This window comes from Macaca fascicularis, chromosome 4 (assembly GCF_037993035.2).
Source record: "Macaca fascicularis isolate 582-1 chromosome 4, T2T-MFA8v1.1".
NCBI classification, from domain to species: Eukaryota; Metazoa; Chordata; class Mammalia; order Primates; family Cercopithecidae; genus Macaca; species Macaca fascicularis.
Window position 1 is genome coordinate 36,029,394 of NC_088378.1, and position 6,799 is coordinate 36,036,192.

The following is a 6,799-nucleotide window of genomic DNA, read 5'->3' on the forward strand; positions in this document are numbered from 1 at the left end:
CATTTTTTATTAACCATTGTGTTTGCTTGTTTGTTTTACTATTAGCCATTCTGATGAGTGAACAGCAGCAACTTATTGTTTAATCGGCATCTCCGTATTGGTTATTTTGTACCCTTATGTTTATTGCCCATTTGACTATCCTCTTTAGTGGAGGATAACCAGTCTAGTGAGAAAAATTATTTGAGTTATCTTTTTATTTTTTAGGAATTCTTTTTCTAGTCTGGCCATGAGGTCTTCATCAAATATTGCCAATATCTTCTCTCATGCTGTGACTTTTCACTGTTTGAATGGTACATTGATAAATGAAGTTTAATTTTAAAGAAGTTTTATTTTTTAATTCTTTCTCTTCATCATGACTGCTTTTTTTGTCCTGTTTAAGAAATCTGTCCCTTCCCAATTTACGAAGATATTCTTTCATGTTATCTTCTTGAATATTATTGCTTTGCCTTTTGTATTTTCACATCACAATTCACACAGAATTGATTTTCTGTACTGTTGTAAATCAGGAGATCATACATTTGGCCTACTTCTTTCAACATTCTCTCTTCTCTTCCATTGTTTCTACTTGGTCCTGCATCAATACCACACTGTCTTATTTACTGTAACCTCAAGATAAATCTTGAAATCTGGCATTTTGAGTTTTCCAATTTTGTTATTCTTCACGAATTGTTTAACTATTCTTGGCCCTTTGTGGCTTCATGTAAATTTAGTACCAGATTTTCATTTTGGGCATATGAATCCCAAATATCTGAGAAAGGTCTCAGTTATTTTAGAAAGTTTATTCTGCCAATGTTGAGGATGTTGAGGACATGCGCTCATGACACAGCCTCAGGAGGTCCTGATGACAGGTGGCTAAGATGGTCAGGCGGGACAACTTGAAGCAGGGAGGGGGCTTCCAGGTCACAGGTAGTGACAGACAAACGGTTGCATTCTTTTGAGTGTCTGATTAGCCTTTCCAAAGGAGGCAGTAGGATATGCATCTATCTCAGTGAGCAGAGGGATGACTGAATAAAATGGGAGGCAGGTTTGCCCTAAACAGTTCCCAGCCTGACTTTTCCCTTTAGCTTAGTGATTTTGGGGCTCCAAGACTTATTTTCCTTTCACAGGTCAAAATTATTTATTAAGAGTTTACAGAATTTCTAAATTAATTTAAGGATATTGAAAATTTTGCAGTATCAATTCTCCCAATCCATAATAATTTATTGAAATCTTTAAAATTTCTCCCAGAAATGTTTTGTAGTATTGTATAGAGGTCTTATACATGTTTTTTAGATTTATTCTTGTGTATTTAATTTTATTTATTGTAAGTGTTATCTTTTTGAAATTACATTTCCAATTGGCTTTGTTAGCATATGTAAATACAAATGATTTTTATATCCTGCAACTTTGTTAAATCCACTTATTAATTCTATCATTTTATCTGTAAATATTTGGATTTTTTGCACTCACAATCATGTTTTCTAGTTCTTATGTGTTTTATTCTGTTTCCTTTCATTAATTAACAAGGTAGTGAGTATAGTTGGCTTTAGAAAACATCTTAGTTTTGTTTTCAAAATCTGGGATAAGCTTTCAGCATTTCACCAGTAAGCATTATGTTTGCTGTAGGTTTTCTTCTTAGACATCTATTTCCAGTTTAAGGAAGTCCTCATTTATTGCTACTTTGCTTAGAGCTTTTATAATGGACTGTGGTTACATGTTATCAAAATTTCTGCTCAATTGTTTTGTCTTTTGTACCTTTACTGTTCCTCACACCCAGAAGGTACAACTTTAGTCTTGTGCTGGAGTAAAGTGGAGCAGTCATCTGTCTTGTCAGCGTGGAGGTGGTTTTAAATGTCTAACTATTTCCTTTAAAGACTTATATCTAATCCTCCTGTTTATAGTTCCTCACACCCCATCCCCATGCATTTTTTTTTTTTTTTGAGACAGGGTCTAGCTCTGTTGCCCACTCTTTATCTGAAAATTCAAAGCTAATTGGGCTTCCTATATTTTATCTGTAACTTTATTATGAGTATCTATTGGATTAGCTGTTGTTGCAGGTATAGGTACTACAGTGGAGATAAAAACTGTTCAAAAATCCCTGCTGTTAGGAGCTTATATTTGACTGGGTAAGATATTACACATAATAGGTAAATCATATAGTATGTTGGAGAGTGATAAATGCTATCAAAAAGAAATGAAGTAGGCAAATGAGTATCAGATATATGTGTGTGTGTATATATATAGAGAGAGAGAGAGAAAGAGAGAAATTTTTCTTTAGATGTGTTAGAAAGAATGTCAAAGTGAGAGTGAAATTACAGCAGTTACTTCAGTTGAATAAGTTTGTGGGGGAAGTGTGTTTTCTAGGCAGAAGGAGCAGCATGTGTAACCAGAGGCAGGAATGCAGCTAGTGTGCTCATGGCACGAGCGCAGTTACTGGTCCCAGTGGATTAGCAAGGGCAAGAGCGGTAAGATGAGGTCAGGATGGGAACAGGAATCCAGACAACATAGGGAGCATTGTGGGCTGTTGTGAAAATTAAGTTTCTTTGAATGAGGCACAAGGGTAGTATTTAAACATGACTGATATTGTTAAAAGACAAACCTGTACCCCATGTACCGCTGTACTTAAAATAATAGTTTTAAAAAGTTGTAAACCCTATAATTTATATTTGTATAACCTCAGCTTCAACAACGTGGAGCAATGAAAATTTATTCTTATATCTCCTTTAAGTAAAACATTTTTCATTTTATTTTTATATGTCTCCATTTGGGTATTCATATTATATAAATATATGTTGCTGAACATTGTATTTTAAAATTCTAATAAGCATTAAGAATTTTTTTTTTTTTTTTTGACAGAGTCTTGCTCTGGTGCGATCTCAGCTTACTGCAACCTCTGCCTCCTGGGTTCAAGTGATTCTCCTGCCTCGTCCTCCCAAGTAGCTGGGCTTACAGGCGTGCACCACCACACTTGGCTGTTTTGTACTTTTAGTAGAGACAGGATTTCACCATGTTGGCCAGGCTGGTCTTGAACTCCTGACCTCAAGAGATCCACCTGCCTCAGCCTCCCAAAGTGCTAGGATCACAGGCCTGAGCCACTGAGCCCGGCCAACAATTTTTTTTTAAAAGAGACATGACATTGTTGTAAGAAGTGATATGGCAGCGATGCTGAGAATGGATGGTAGTGGATCAGTGGAGGCCAAGGAAGAGATTGCTGCAATAATCTAGGCAAGAGATGATGGTGGTCATGACTACTGATACATCGAAAGTGATAGTAGTGGAAGTGGTGTGAAATGACTCCATTCTGAATCATTTTGGGGGTGTGTCTAACAAGACTTCCTAATGGAAAGGACGTAAGTGTCACAGAGAGAGAACAGTCACGGATAATGTCAAAGCTTTTGATCTCGAGAAATCAGAACGATGGTTCAGTTCTACAGTATCTCTCATCTATTTGAATCCCCTCTTACCTTCTTTTTATCCTCATTGCTTTATGCTTTTTCATATTCCCTCAAGGATGGTATAGTGTGGGGCTTTCAGCCAGGGCAATGATAAACCTGTGTCTTCAACTTGACATGTTTATCTGGAAGTCCAGAGGAGTTTCTATAGATCAATTAATTTTACTTAATTTTGATTCGCAGGGAAGAAACACCTTTGGAATTTCACTGTAATGTGACACTTTGTTTTTACAAAGGTGATGGAAAATAAATGTCCCTGATCAAACCAATGTGGCTCATGTCCAGGTAACACATGTGATTCAATTAGAATTTTCTTGTTGTATTTGGTTTCTACGGAGAGAGATTATTTTTATTCCTGTCACTGCAACATGATATCTATAAATTAACTTCTCCATAACTAAACTAGTTCATTTGGGTGTTTTAGAATGACTGATAGTAATCATCCAAGAACTTTTATGTGTCCCAAAAGAGATACTGCATACCCTACGTAAGTCTACAAGGAATTGGAAAACATCTAAGGAATTGAAACAGATATTTAAAATTTCTCATTGAGAAGTATGATGAAGGTTCATTAAAAGAACTGGATGAGTGCATACATTATTAAAACCAGTATTTTGTTAATTAGCATTTTTCCTGTTTGAGTATGTCAAGTCAGAGTTTTATGCTATTATTGGCCACCCACTGGGCAATTTTTTTTTTCTGTTTTATAGAAGAATGTCAAACCTTAACTGGATTTGTTTATTTCTTTTAGGTATTTCCCATATCTTTCTGTCTTTTCCATGGCCAAAAACGATCAACTAAAGAACATTAAAGAAGAAATAAATTACCATATATTAAAAAATATATACTGTAAAATGTTCTTTATACAAAAATATGACAACTTCAATAAAAGTAACTTGGATAACCTGAGGCATTAATTGAGGATCAATGTGATGACTCTACATTGAGAATCACATATACCTTCTGAATAAATTTTAAAAATGAAATATTCTCAGTCACATTATTTTCAAATTGTGGATATGCATGGAAATTATCAGAGAACCAGAATATTCAAGGTTTATCCTTCCTGTTTTTGTCTTAAATCACAGCTTTGTGTTAAATGATATGTATGACCTATTTCAGTGGCAGTATGCTAAATAAAATTCTGTTTGTATCTCCTGTTTTTGTGCTTCTCAAATTGAAGTCACTGAATCCTCAAGAATTCATGCTAGGTTGCCCTAATAGTTGATACTCCCAGATGAACAAGGTGGAACTTCCTGGAGAATTCATCTTATTGGAATTAGAATTTTTTGTGAACCCTCTATATGCTTAAGCCAATATATTTTGATATGGAAAACAAAATGTGCACAAAGGAGACATAAAAGAAATTTCCACCTGCCACAGATCCCCTTGGGCTATACCTCAACCCAAGACCCTACGTGTGCCATTTTCTATTCGGTAACCTTGTTATAAATATTTAAGAAGCTCTTTCTAGTAGTTCACAAAAAACATTCCTGTCGTGCCAGCCCATTCTGCAGATTCCCCAGGTTAGATGCTGATGATAACATATTCCATGGCTCTTGTAAAAGTGCCAAATATTTTAGAATAGCCTGCAGAGCACAATGTAAATGTGCAATCATTCTAAGTTTCTCAGTTTTCCTTTTTGCCACAATATGCCTACTGTTGTCTCAATTAAATGACTTTGGATGTTTTCAGTCCTATGCAAAAACAATATTAACTAATACGAATTTAGAGCTTTCTATGCATAAAGAGCCCCCTCTGTATTGTTGCTTTTAAGCATCGCAGCAACCCTCTGAGTTAGGTGTCATTCTCATCCTCTTTGTAGACGAGAACCTGAGTACAAATTGCTCAAATTATGTCCTCGAGATCACACAGGTCAAAGGAAGAATATCCAGGATTTGAAACCAAATGGTCCTCCTTCGAGATCCCACCTTTACATATTACTCTTATTCTTCATCTGGAAAGAACCATGAGGGGATAAATTTCTTTGTTAAAAGGGCAAATAAAATATTTATAATCATGTTGAGCAGGGTTGATTTCTGCCATGTGACATGATTCTTACTTAACTGTTGGGACTCCAGCAGCGTACTCCAATCAGCTTACAAACAGCACTGACTTCCACACACTCAGAGGGACACAGCCACCCCAAACTAAACCATAAAGTTGATGAAATTTGTATTACTTTTCATGGCCCTCACATTCCACGTTCTTGACCTTTCTTGCTACATTATTCCTAATTGCTTTCTAACCTTCTCCTCTTGTATAACCAGAAGAGAATTTGATGCCAGCCTTTATAGTGTGGCAGATGGATTCCACATTAGGTTGATGCAAATGAATTTCAGTCATCTGTATTATCTCAATTGAGCATCTTCATTCAAGCCTTTGGTTTTATCTCTAAAGGAATAGATTTGAGTTCATTGGAATAATTGAAGGCTTTGATTTTATCTCTAATTGAATGATTTGAGCCCATTCAGTAACCATGTGGCAAGATAATTTGAGGGTGGGAGGCCGTTGAAATACTGCAACTCTTCACAAGTTACTCTAATGAGCCTATGTGAGGGTAGAAATGGCCTAAAGGAATGACACTGCATAGTTTCTTTCCTTGTTTAGAGCTACTCTCCTTTGGTAGAACTAAGGCTAACAGTGGCCCAATAGTTGCTGCAGCAGGTATTTTCCAAGAGTTTCTGGGGACAGAAAGGTACAAATCCCATTGTTACCATTGTTTTCCAAGATTGGCCCAGGTATCTAGGGCACCTGCATTGCTTCTAGACACTCAGCCCACCATCACCACCTGTACAGAGGCTTCCAGGTCAAACAAGCCATCTGTGCATTCTGACATTGTGACATTATGATAACCAGCATTGAGTAGCAGCTTTTACAGAAATGTGACTCTTGCGACATCCTGGAATGCCTATGTATTGCTTTGATCTCTGATAAGAAGCTACTGAAAACAAAACTCTCTTCCTTATTAAAACAGGTGCTGCAATGAACTTTTACTTAGATTATACTCAGTTTTTTTATCTGTTCATATCTCCCACCAGACTCATAGAAGTCAAGAACTATTTTTTTTTCTTTACATCCTCTGTACTAAGTAGAATACTTGGCAGAGAGACAGGGAGACAGAGTGCTCAGTAAATGTGGAATGAATGAATTAATGAATGACAGAGTGAATAAGTATATTTATGTTGAATCTATATATTCATCCAAGATCAGACGAGATTGGGTGTGTTTAGGGTGGTATGGCCTTAGATGAACTTTAACCTCTATAGAAGTATGTGTAGAATAATTCTCCAATAGGTTTTATGGAACACCATAAAGTATCCTATAGTATTAGGCAGCAAATTTATGCCACTAGAATAAGATGCAGG

At 36.2% G+C, this 6,799-nt stretch overlaps 1 long non-coding RNA gene across 1 annotated transcript; it reads left to right on the plus strand.

The window, feature by feature from the left end:
* Positions 1–2,835: 2,835 nt before the first annotated feature.
* LOC123573037 (uncharacterized) lies at positions 2,836–4,412 on the plus strand. The gene is made up of 3 exons (XR_012433442.1): positions 2,836–3,329; positions 3,615–3,716; positions 4,183–4,412. It is a non-coding gene; the product is annotated as an uncharacterized lncRNA (long non-coding RNA).
* Positions 4,413–6,799: the final 2,387 nt, after the last annotated feature.